Below are 13,317 nucleotides of genomic sequence, written 5' to 3' on the forward strand. Positions count from 1 at the left end.
GAATAATATATTAATATTCACTTTTAATGTAATAGAAAACTGACTGAAAACAAGGAAGTGGAGCCCCAAGCAACGTCCGTAAGGAGGAGCTGTCCCTGTGGTCCAGTAACTAATTTTGCCCCCTCTGAAGCCAGGGGTCGCAAGGGGCAAGCCAGGGGTCGCAACTGCCATCTTTGTAAAATAATTGTGAAAAATTCTGACGGGGGGGGGCGGCAATGCTTTTTATTTTTAAACGGGGGGTGCGGCATTAAAAAGTTTGGAGACCTCTGGCATATTTAAATAAAATCTGTTCTCTCGGAGGGTGATTCAGTTTGCATGCAGTTGATTTATGGGTCTATTTACTTCTATCCATACCGTTTAAACAGTGTTTTTCTGACCTAGTGAGTTAAATAGTCCAAACTGTACGGCACTGCAGTCAAAGGAGAGCCAGAGAAATGTGTGGTGCACTAAAGATATGTTTCTTTACATTTTATGTATTGATTTTTTTTAGTTATAACAACTGAAACACAAGTCAGTTACACATAAGGCAAGGACGATTTACAACTTAGCCTCACTGACCTTATCCTTTACTAATGAGTATCCAAGTCTACGTTCCAAAATTCAGAATTTGGATCGGGGCCCTCATAACATCTGTAACTCACTATTCACGTATGCTCTCCCTGCACTGCGCTCTACCCAGCAAATCGGTATTCACTGTCTGTCTAACACAGCTTTCACCTTACATTGAGGCTGAACAAGAATCAGTACATACTTTTGCTCAACCTTCTCTTCCACCCAAGACTCTGATGACTGAAGCAGTGCAGCGGAGCCCAGGTGTCCTTGGTGTGGGAGGAACTAGCGAGCATCTCTACATGCAGGCCCAAGTGCTTGTTGCAGGATATTAAGTCTGACGATCATTCCTCATATGTAGGATCTCGCCCCTTGCCTCATTGTTTAGCCTCCCATCGGCACCAAAGCCACAAATCTCCTGTTAGTACTAGGAATTAAATTATGGCACTCAAGCAATGCCACCTGTGGTATATTGTTCAGATACATGTCCGTCATTTTGGATAGGGACTTCATTGCTTCCGGCCACAATGTAAAACCAAGCAAAACCAAGCTCCTGCAGGAAATCGGCAGCCAGCGCACCACACAGCCCTCGTTGTGAGTCCTGACACTGCCCGTCTCCACAATGACAGTGTATGCAATAGATTCTGTGAAGGTAGCGGAAGTAAATAAGGCGTGGGATATTCAGGGACAGCCCCAGTTTGCGAGCAACAATACCCCCATTCCTCATCAGGCATCTGGGCTCAGTGTTCCAATTGTCCTAGCAAGAGACTGGGCTCTTTAGGCTCACCTTCTGTATTGAACCATATAAGATATTAAACATTTCAGTGTTTTGACAGTGGTGAGAAGTTTGAGTGGCCAAAAACAGGAGGTGATTGTGGAAATTCAGGCATGATTTGTCCACTGACCAGTTTGAGTCTACAGTACAGAAATAAATCTGCTGGAGTGGTGGTATTAATATAAAACTACATTGCCCACTCAGGAACCAAATTAAATAACACATACATCCGTAAAAATCACATGCAGCATTGATATATAATCATTTAGAAAACCTCCTTTATTCTACATGTATAAAATTGAACATATATTCTTTATTTATAAAAATTCCTATCTAATATCCCCTATCAAACCACCAAAGAAGAAGGACATAAAGAAGTGCAAAAATCAAGTGCTCATAAAAGGAAAAATGGAAAAAGAGCATGAATCACAAACCTATCAAACCAAAAAAGAAACAATAATTTTCAACAATTGCCTGCTGGTTGATCCTTTTATGCATTGAATCATTCCATGTTTATAAAAGTATCAAATCCCCAATAGAGTCCTTCAATCCTATATATAAAAAACACATCCAGGCATTAACCATCATCGTCGACTTTTCAACCCCCTCTGGCTCTCGGGCTGATTCCGGGCTCACATACGGGTCTTCTTCGGGACTAGCAATGATAGGGACCTCTAAAATAATCCAAAAACAATTTTAAATCCCTCAACTAGGATCTCTCTCATTATGAAATAGCACACTGCTGCAAAACTAACAACATAAATACTCACGCTTAATACACATCTTGCCCCTGATAACAATCTTCATCAAGTACCACATCACATCGCCTCCAATCTACGAAATAAAACCAGATAACCATCCATCTGTGTTCAAAACTCACATGTACCCAAAAATTATAACCATCTCAAGACCTCACAACAACACACTCTTACCCCAAAGAGTTATGAAGCTCCTCCTTCAGACATGGGCTTACATTTAACCAATGCTTTTCCATGATGCATATCTGCAAATGCCACTTTTTCCTTAAAGAGAAACAAAACTTCAGATATGTATTATTCAACCTATACCGTCTCAAAATTAACACTACTCTACATTATATCAATATCCAAAATCCTTATTCATTAGCCCCCAAGAAATATCACAAATCTCATTAAATTATTTCTTGCTAAAAATATTCTCTTTTTACTTCCTATTCCATTCACAGATCCAAATAATTACAGCCCCAAAATTCACACTTTACTTCCTGGGACTGTAACTAGACGTGCACGGGCACCCGAATACCTTTAAACAGCCATCAACGGCTTAATTTGTCTTCCACGTCTTCACTCCCCTCGTAATAAAAAAAGCCGGCCGACTCAAGGACTGTTTATATAACGCCCCGTGGTATTAAGCGATATGATGGAATCAGCTGAGATGAACTTTCCTTATAGAGATCGCCCCACTCACTAATACATATTTTTTGCAAGTGGGATATAATTTTCTTCTCTTTGGACATTGTGAAGCTTGTTTGGTGTAATAGTGGGATTTCAGGCGGTTATAGTATTTTGATACCTGCCCTGGTTTTCAGTCTGTCCCAAGCCTGTACTCTGCAATGCATTGTGTTTATTTCTGCGGACAGTGTAGGGGCTTTCCTACATAACAGGGCTGGGAGCGGGGGAGGTTAGGCCCTCTACCACTTGATGAGCCAGCTGTCATTGGTGGTAGATCCAAAGAAGGCGAAGTGAGCTTGTGCGCAGAAATAATAAAGCTGAAGGTGTGCTTGTGCGCAGAAATAATAAAGCTGAATGTGTGCTTGTGCGCTGAAATAACAAAGCTGAAGATGTGCTAGTGCACATAAATAATAAAACAGAAGGTGGGCTTGTGCGCAGAAATAATAAAGCTGAAGGTGGGCTTGTGCGCAGAAATAATAAAGCTGAAGGTGGGCTTGTGCGCAGAAATAATAAAGCTGAAGGTGTGCTTGTGCGCAGAACTAATAAAGTTGAAGGTGTACTTGTGCGCAGAAATAATAAAGCTGAAGGTGTGCTTGTGCGCACAAATAAAGCTGAAGGGGGGCTTGTGCGCAGAAATAATAAAGCTAAAGGCAGGCTTGTGCCAGAAATAATAAAGCTGAAGGTGGGCTTGTGCGCAGAAATAGTAAAGCTGAAGGCGGGCTTGTGCGCAGAAATAGTAAAGCTGAAGGTGGGCTTGTGCGCAGAAATAATCAAGCTGAAGGTGGGCTTGTGCACAGAAATAATAAAGCTGAAGGTGGGCTTGTGCTCAGAAATAATAAAGCTGAAGGTGGGCTTGTGCTCAGAAATAATGAGGCTGAAGGTGGGCTTGTGCACAGAAATAATAAAGCTAAAGGTGGGCTTGTGCAGAGAACTAAAGCTGAAGGTGGGCTTGTGTGCAGAAATAAAGATGAAGGTGGGCTTGTGCACAGAAATAATAAAGCTAACGGTGGGCTTGTGTGCAGAAGTAATAAAGCTGAAGGTGGGCTTGTGCGCAGAAATAGTAAAGCTGAAGGCGGGCTTGTGCGCAGAAATAATAAAGCTGAAGGTCTGCTTGTGCGCAGAAATAATAAAGCTGAAGTTGTGCTTGTGCGCAGAAATAATAAAGCTGAAGTTGTGCTTGTGCGCAGAAATAAAGCGGAAGGTGGGCTTGTGCACAGTAATTATAAATCTAAAGGTGTGCTTGTGCGCATAAATAATAAAGCTGAAGGTGGGCTTGTGCACAGTAATTATAAAGCTAAAGGTGTGCTTGTGCGCAGAAGTAATAAAGCTCCAAATCAAGCGCAAAATCCACCCTGATGGCAAAGTAGGTAATAACGCAGGCATTCAACTGAGCCATTACACCAATCTAATGGGAAGTGAGGAGTAAGTATGGAGCATTTGTGGTGAAAGAGATTTTCATTGACTTTCCCAAGTTAATGAATATACCCCATAATGTGTGATCTCACATTGAATGTCATATCATCCGCATATAGCAATATTAGAATGTTTCTGGATTAGAATCTGAGGGCATATTCTGAGTGGTGTTGACATACTTTGTCAGGGGAGGTAAGGGTAAATTAAATTAGGGAGAGCAGGCAACCTTGGCGCATGTCTAGTGATTTGTACTAGAGCCGAGGTCTGCCAGTTAATGCAGAGTTTGGCCACAGAGAAGATATATACTAGTTTAACCCAACTTGCAAACGTTTTGGCAGGCCTATGCGAGACCGTATAGTAAGTAGGTTTTCCCACTTAACCCCCACAATGTTTCATCGGGGGTCTAGCTGGTTTTGGATAGCAAAGAATTTGCAGGTTATGTGAAGTCGAGCAGCCTGGCAGAAATCTGGCTTAGATGGCCACATCAGGGGAAAAAGTCTGTAATGATTTTAACTAGAATCTTAGTGTCACAGTTTATTAGTGAATGTGGCCTGTGTGAGTTGCAGCTATCCATCAACTTTCCTGGCTAAAGAAGGGTAATAAGGAGTGCTTCACACATTGATGGAAGCAGAATATTTTAGTTGCTGTCTCTTCAACTACTGACAGTAGGTGTGGTGCTATCAGATCTATAAAGTATTTGTAGGATTCAGATGGAAACTTATCCATTCCAACGGCTTTGTAGGTCAGCAATCTCTTAACCTCTATGACCTCCCTAAGCCTGATGGGTTTCTCCATAAATAGACATTCGACTTCTTCTACCTGCGCAATAGTGGTGTTCTCGAGGTATGAATTAACATGTGCAAGTGTACTGAAGCATCTGGAAGCATATAGAGCTCAATAACCGTTTTGAAACACTCCCTGTATCTCTTCTGGTTAATATTTACGGCTACCTTCTGTCTCTTTTTAGGCATGTGACAGTTGGCTGTATGCCCATGGCTGCCTTATCATATTAGAGAGCAATCTACCTCGACTCTCACCCTTGCCGAACCTGCGAGCCTTCATATGCCTGATCAAATGGCAATTTTCCCTATCTGCTATGTTATATTCAGATATTTAGACTCTCATCTCCGCCCCCGCTGCAGAATCCTCTTGCCCATTAAGAGCTCAGACTTCAGCTAATTTCGCGTTCTAGTCTAGCAGATGCTCTCTCACTGCTTTTAGCACCCCAGATTATTCAGCTATGCAGTGGTCATTCATGACCACTTGTCCAGCAATGTGCTTGAGGACATCCTCCATGGTATAGTATTTTACGCCTACCAAGCACCTTTTAATTTTAAAACTGGCATGGTCTGAAAGGGTCAGACCTGCCCTGCGGCACACATCACATGTGGCCACCCAGAACACTAAAGGAGACCACATGTTATGAAATTAAGAAGTGAATGTGCCCCCCCCCCCACCCCTTTGAGTTTGATGCCTTGCTTGCCATGTATCTACCCGATTGAGATCTAATATGATCCCTTGCAATGATGTTGCTGCTGAGTTTGTGTATTTGCTGGTGTCGCAATGTATCCCTTTGGGTCTCCAGGCCAACATTAAGCTCCAACCCAGCACACACACACAGATTACCTTAGGGGATAGTGAGAGTACAAGACTTCATAATTCGTTAAAGAAACCTGGGTCATCTGTATAGAGCAAATACTTCTTGACAATTGTTGCTACTCCTTTGGCATATGAGGAGTATAATGTTGTAAAGTTTTCTTGAACAGCCCCTTATCTGTGATTTTGGTGAGGTGTGTCTGCTGTAGAAGGGCTACATCCACTTTGTGCATATTAGGATGAACCATCACCTGACGAGACTTGCAGAGGTTATTCAACTCCTAACGTTCAAGTCAGGAGGGTACGTCATACCATTAGTATTATCATCCATTTATAACTAAATGCACGGGTAGTAGTGAATAGGTGATGGATACCCTAATGTGCCAGTTGTATGGCTTGTGCCTCCTAGAGGCTGTGAACTCCATCTGTGAAACTATTTAATGTAGAATCCACTCCTCCCCTGCCGACTACCCAGATAACTCTGGCTGCAAGCCACAGCATGAAAAGAATGAACTCCCTGAGTGGACCCGTCTCATATGCATGTAAGTTCAGATCAATAACCAGAACTGTCACATTCTCAATAAAAATGACAGACATGGGTCAAAATTTAAGGAGTTTATATAATTAGTAATACAGCAAAGTAAATGAAATATGCCATCAATAGAGTTATCTACAAGACATGCATGGTACATGATAACCTAGTGAAGTTTATGGAAAATCCACCAAAGATTTGCCTTGTAAAAGTGGGAAATGATTTATTTTTTTGTTACAGAGAAAAAGAATGTTCTTATCTGATAGAGACATCTACAGGCCTCGAAAAATTATAAAAATGTTACTAGACCTGCAGGTCGAGTAACTTGAATAATCTACTCAACCATAACTGTACTGTACGTGACCCATAAACGGGTCTCAAATTGTGTGATCCTAGTAAAATATTTTAGTTTACAGAGTCACCTTTTTCTTCATTGTCACATATGAGTGTACCTTCAAATATGTGAGCTCAGCATTTCTGCTGTACAAAAAGACTTCTTTGTTTGATTAAACAGACTAAATGTTTGCTCCATGTATAAAAAGTATCTAGCCCACATATAAGGAACACATGATCCATTAATTGCCTCTTAGTTTACTAATTGCATTGGCCTCAAGGCAGAAGTGTTTCTCAGTTTGTTTAAACACTCAGTTTTAATAAATATATTACTAAAGCATGATGTGATTGCACACTGTCATTTACCAATAGAACATTTCCAAGAAATGTCCAAAAACCTTCCCACTAACATGCAACTTTACTGATAAAACTATATAATGTATTAACAATCTGTGAGAATCGGGTTTCAGACAACCTATTTATTCTTTGCACATAACCAAGTAAAGTGTTCTGATTTGTTTTCATCGTACTAAAATATTTTTTTATCACACTGAAGTACAAACAATGGGCTTTCACAACTACTGAAATATATTTTGCAAATGTTTGTACAGTTGACAGCTATTTAAATGTTGTGTGTTAGGAAAAACCTGACAATATCTTGAAACTCTGCAATGAGAAGGAAAATTAATTGTAAGACAAACTTACATTTGGCCTCTGTCTCTGAACTCAGAGCAAATGTGACAAAACCAAGATTTTAAGGCATCTTAATTGCTCCTCCACTTTCTGTCTGAACAGAACACCTGTCCCTGTCAACTTACTTGAAGGGGCGAGTAGGTCCTAAAAATATCTCAAGCTGATACAATATGACTTGTCATGTCTTACCTTAATATTTTCCCCAAGCGTCAGTCTGGACCTGGTGATTTTTCTCAAGCAAGTACGCCTGTGTGCTGTTAAGTGGCATTGGTCGGCACCTCGTCCGTTATTTGCGTCATCCACACCGGATATGACGTTTGGGGTCCTTTATAGGTGCCACCCTGGCGCGCTGACCTCAGTCAGAGACTTCTAGCTGGAGATTCCTTACCTTTGAATTTCCCAGGGGTCAGACTGGATCCAGAAACTTTTGCTTGAGAAGCCACGCTGCATGCCATCCAGTAACTTTGTTTGGTTCCGCTCGGTGGCGTTGGCTCCAGAATTGGCGTTGCAGTCACCTTTGTAGGTGCCACCCTGGCGCACAACCATCAGATCTTTTCTTTCCGCGCTAGTTAACGCTGATCCAGAGAAGAGCTTACCCCTCTGTCTCTTTTGACAGACTTTTTTCAAAAATTTTCAGAATATGTTTACTTGTGTGTTAAGGAATGTCCTCCAGAAAGGTAGGGTTCAAGCTGTGTGGCGCCTGTAACTGCGCCATGTCAGTTACCAACCCATAACTTTTGTGTTTGTGGTGTCCTGTGCACGACCACAACTCAGTCGTTCTCAGACTACCGGGCAATAGCGGCGAAAGCTTTGAGGGATCGGTCCCTGAAGCTGCTGATTACACAGCAGTCGACTAGCATGACTCATAGGAGGTCTCGGCTCCGATCAAGAAGGTGGTTGCGGGACCGCTTTTGGAGCCCCAAGTCCTCTTTGTCACACTCGAGGCCCTCAGGACACTCAGGGAAGAGGCGCAAGAAGAAGTCTAAATGGACTTTGACTTCACCTCATCAGTCTGCTGAGAAGAGACAAATGGGGAACATTGGCTTTAGTGGCACAGTTCTGCGGGGCCATTGTTAGGTCCAACTCCGCACCTCCCCCACCGTATCTAGGAGCTAGAGCGACCCCGCTCAAATATAGGAGTTTTACGATGCCATGCAGTGGGTATTGAAGTGGACCGACCCCTCCGGAGCACCAGCCCCGCGAGGTCAGAAGAGGCCCCATCAGGTTCTGTGCTGACGGCTCTCACCTCAGCTCCAGTGGGGTCTCATGGATCCAATCTGGATCTGCACCAGCCTTGGCAACTTGACCTTCTCTGGCATCTGTGCTCCCGGCACCCACTGGCATTATCTGTGATGAGTCAGAACGGTGTTGATCGACTCAGATTCTGGCACGAGTATGGCCCATTAGTCCTAGGTCATTGCCTGAATATTTTGTGGATCAGCCAGGCATCGGGGAAGAGTGGGAGGGGTCACTGAACCATTTAGAGTACCAGTTAGAGACTCCAGCGTCATTGAACTGGTATGAGGAGCTAAGAGATGCCAGTTGACTGGACACCATTCCAGATACTGGCTTGATCTCTCCACCCAACGTGGCTACTGAGGAGGGAGCATCTTGCACAGTTGTGGTGAAGAGGGCAGCAGAGGTCCTTGACCTTGAACTTCCCTCGGTGGTGGTCAAGACTAACCTCCTGACCAAGTGCTTCAGCCTGGGGCTTCCCTGTTGGAACCCCTAATGAAAGCACTGACCGATGTCCTTCTGGGAACTTGGTCCAAGCCCAGTTCCTGGGCTCCTGTGAACAAGACAATTGCCTGTCCCCATCATCCTGCATCAAGTGATAGTAGTTCCTTCAGCCAACACCCTACCCTTGAGAGCTTCGTAGTCCAAGCCTCAGCTTCCCATGGTGCATTCCCTGCCGCTCCCCCAGACAGGGAATCTAAGAGGCTGGATAGCTTACGCAAGAATTTTTTTTTTCCACCAGCCTAGTTTTGCGGTCAGTGAACACAGCATGCCTGTGGGGTTTTTATACCCATACCTTGTGGGATACGGTTGCGCAAGTGCTGCCACATATCCCAAAAGAGGCCCTGCCCATTCTGTCCCAAGCAGGGAAAGACGGGAGGGGCACAGCGAAGTCCACCATTAGGTGTTGTCTGGATATGACTGACTCGCTGGGCAGAGTGGTTTCTTTGATGGCTTTACGGCGCCATGCCTGGCTGAGAACATCTGGCTTTTCGGGGTATGTTTAGGCAAAGCTCATGGACATGCCCTTTGGCGGGACTCCTCTCTTTGGAGTGAAGAGCGACTCAGCGCTGGAACGCTTCAAGGACTCGCAGGCTACGGCCAAGTTCTTGGGCCTCTCAATGACACCTTGCCCCCCAGTCTCCCTTTCGTCTCTTTTGTGGCTAGCTACGGAAGGGGCATGCCACCGTGCCAACCCTATGTCCGCCACCATCCTGGGCAAGCTTCCCAGGCTGTAAAAAGACGAGGACGCAGTGCATTCTGACCCCGTGGGTCTGGAGCCAGAAGTGACATGCCACCAACCTGCCCCCCAGCAGCTGCAGCCTCTAAGCCCTCCTAGTTTGGTTCTGCAAGACCATGGGTGCCCGGCTGAAGGGAGAAACCAACATCATCTCCTTCACTGGCAGGACAGTTGGACAAATGGGTCTTGCAGATCATTCAGAGTGACTACTCCCTTCCTTTCTAATGTCTCCCTCCCCTTGTACCGCCATCTCAAGAACAGCTGACGTAGGATCATCTGATCTTGCTCAGAGTGGAAGTTACAGCTTGCTTGGCCAAGGGGCCTATAGAAAGGGTTCCGATATCACAAGTAGACAGTGGTTGTTATTCCCACTTCTTTCTGATACCAAAAAAGAGCAAGGGTCTTTACCCTATTATAAAACTCTGAACCGTCACTCTCTTGCTCAAAAAGAAAAACTTCATTACGCTCATTTTGACTCAGGTCTAGTCTGCCCGAGACCAATGAGACTGGCTGGTAGCGTTGGACTTTCAGGATGCGTATTTTCACATCCCCATCCTGCCTGCCCACAGGTGTTACCTGCGGTTTACGGTAGGCCACAAGTGCTTTTAGTTCACTGTGCTACCCTTTGGCCTTACCAGTGCCCCTTGAGTGTTCACCAAGGTGATGGCGTTGGTCGCAGCTCATCTGCGCAGGTTAGGGGTTTCAGTCTTCCCCAACCTTGACGACTGGCTGTTGAAGGCGGCTTCGCCCAAGACTATTGTCTTCCACCTTCAAACTATGGCGAACCTCCTGCATTTGCTAGGTTTCACTATAAATGTGCCGAAATCACACCTAACTGCTTCTCATACTCTCCCTTTCATTGGAGCTGTTCTGGACATAGTGCAGTTTCGGGCTTATGCTCCCAAACAGCAAGTCCAGGACATTCAGTTAATGATACCGATGTTTCAGCCTCTCTCCTGGAATTCAGTGAGAATGACTCTGAAGCTGCTGGGCCTCTTGGGCTCCTGCATCCTGCTGGTGAATCATGCGAGATGGCATATGCGGGTTGTGCAGTGGGACCTGAAGTCCCAGTGGGCGCAGCATCAGGGGGATCTCTCTGACATCGTTCCGATCTTGGAGGGAACTGCAAAGGATCTGCAGTGGTGGCTTACGAATCGCAATTGGGTCAAAGATGACCCCATTCCATTTGGGACAGTCTGTCACCCTGTCCACCTTTTATGCTCCTCCACATCCCTCTAAAGAAGAGGGCCGTCTCCAACATCTGGACCCAAAAAGAGCGTTGTTGTTCTACACTGACTGCACAAAAGAGTTCCAGGTGGACAACCAACTCTTCTTGGGCTATGTAGGAGCTAACAAATAAAAAAGGTTAGGCAGTACCGAAACAAACCATTTCGCACTGGGTTGTTCTCTGTATCAAGATCTGCTACACCCTGGCTAAAAAGCAGCCCCCTGAGGACTTAAGGTCCCATTCCACCTGAGGAAAAGCTGTGACCACATCGTTTGGCTTGTGGAGTTCCAGTCCTGGACATCTGCCAGGCAGGAACGTGGGTGTCCCTACACACGTTTGCTAAACACTACTGCCTGGACAGTCAGGTCCGCAGGGATGGCCATTTCGCCCATTGGGTCCTGCAGGACTTCTTAGTATAGTCAATTTGTCCACAGCCCACCACCAGTATCTATTCAAAGGTAAGGAATTTACAGCTGGAAACCTCTATCAGTTAAACAAGTTACTTGCTTTCAGTAATGCGTTATCTGTAAGAGACAATATCAAGCTGCAGGTTACTTACCGACGCACCCATGCCTCCTCGCTCTGCGGACACATTTCTAGGGCTAGAGTTATTCTTCTTTCAGGACCCCAGTTTCGAAACACACTCATCAGTTCACTTCATGGCTCTGCTCTAGTGGCGTGGAAAGTCATGAAAAGTAACTGACGTCCGCTTGCCTGGGTGGTGCCTAAATTGGATTATTGCGATGTCACTTCCCATGATGCTGTGCGGAACCGAACAAAGTCATCTGAAGGCACACAGGGGTACGGTTGCCACAGGTTCTGGAGGAGGCCCGGGTGGTACTTTCCCAAAGCATTTGCTGATGGGAGAGACACGGCAAAGTTTATGATGCAGTGTGGACTGGACACGACCGACTCGCTGGGCAGAGCTGTTGCATTGACAGTGGCCCTTAGGCACCATGCCTAGTTGAGGATGCCTGGCTTTTCGAGGGATGTCCAAGCTAACCATATAGACATGCACCCATCTCTTCGGAGAGAAAGCAGACTCAGCGCTCGAGTGCTTCAAGGATTCTCGTGCTCCGGCCAGGTCTTTGGGCCTTGCAGTGGCCCCTTGTCCCTTTCAGTATGCTTTTCGCCCCTTTCGTGGCTACTGAAGGGGTGCCCAACCATTTTTGTTCCCCTCCAGCCACCGTGCCACACATGCTGCCCAGCTGGGGACGTAGGATCTACCATCCCTCTGGATCAGGGAGCCAGCAGTCTGGCCATTCCACTACCCCTCCCCCAATCTCTCTCCAACTACCCCCAAACCTTCCTAGTCTGACTCTTCCCCACCAGGGACCAGTTGGAGGCAGGGTCAGCCATCACCTGCTCTACTTGTAGTCCATACTTTCAGACAGGTGGGTTTTGCAGATAGTCCGAAGGGGCTACTCCCTCTCCTTCGAAATTACCCCTCCATCCATGCCATCGTCGTATGACCGGATGACGGAGGATCACTTAGCACTTCTCAGAGAGGAAGTTAAGGGTCTCTTGGCCAAGAGAGGCATAGAGAGGATCCATATGCCAAAAGTAGGTTGTGGTTGTTTCTCCTGTTACCTTCTGGTGCCCAAAAAGGACAAAGGCCTCAGCCCTATCCTAGACCTTCAGTCCCTCAAGCCCTTTCTCAAGAAGAAGTTCAGTGCTCACTCTGACTCAGATTTTATCTGCCGTGGACCCAGGAGACTGGATAGTAGCATTGGACTTGTAGGACGCTTATTTCCATATTCCCATCCTGCCTGCCCACATACATTACTTGCAGTTCACGATGGGCCACAAGCACTTTCAGTTCACAGAGTTCCCCTTTGGCTTTACCATCGCCCCTCAGGTGTTCACCAAGGTGATGGCAGTGGTCGCAGGTCAGCGGTTTCAGACTTCCCCTATCTCGACGACTGGTGGTTGAAGGCAGGCTCACACCAGGCCGTCGTCTCCCACCACCAGACTATGGCAGATCGCCTGCATTTGCTGGGTTTCACTATAAACATACTGAAGTCACACTTGACTCCCTCTCAGATGGTCCCCATCTGAACTGTTGTGGACACAGTGCAGTTTCGGGCATATCCTCCCGAGCGGTGAGTCCAGGAAATTCAGGCTATTATATTGATGTTTCAGCCTTTATCCTGGATTACGGTGAGAATGACTCTGAGGCTGCTGGTCCTCATGGCCTCCTGCATCCTGTTGGTGATACATACCAGATGGCTTAATACGGGCTCTGCAGTGGGACCTGAAGTTCCAGTGGGCGCAGCATCAGGGGAATCTCTC

The 13,317-nt window shown here is 45.7% G+C and overlaps 1 protein-coding gene and 1 long non-coding RNA gene across 4 annotated transcripts in view; one reads left to right on the forward strand and one right to left on the reverse strand.

Moving 5' to 3' along the window:
• WASHC1 (WASH complex subunit 1) overlaps window positions 1-13,317 on the forward strand; it is a 451,748-nt gene that overhangs the window by 378,649 nt on the left and 59,782 nt on the right. The window lies entirely within an intron of this gene.
• The window catches only part of LOC138288496 (uncharacterized), a 37,617-nt gene continuing 25,982 nt past the window's right edge, over window positions 1,683-13,317 (reverse strand). The window contains exons 2-4 of the long non-coding RNA XR_011202418.1: window positions 2,257-2,346; window positions 2,095-2,158; window positions 1,683-1,998 (exon numbers count right to left, since the gene is read on the reverse strand). This is a non-coding gene — a long non-coding RNA (uncharacterized lncRNA). The remainder of the gene's footprint in view (window positions 1,999-2,094; window positions 2,159-2,256; window positions 2,347-13,317) is intronic.

Source organism: Pleurodeles waltl, chromosome 4_1 (genome assembly GCF_031143425.1).
Source record: "Pleurodeles waltl isolate 20211129_DDA chromosome 4_1, aPleWal1.hap1.20221129, whole genome shotgun sequence".
NCBI classification, from domain to species: Eukaryota; Metazoa; Chordata; class Amphibia; order Caudata; family Salamandridae; genus Pleurodeles; species Pleurodeles waltl.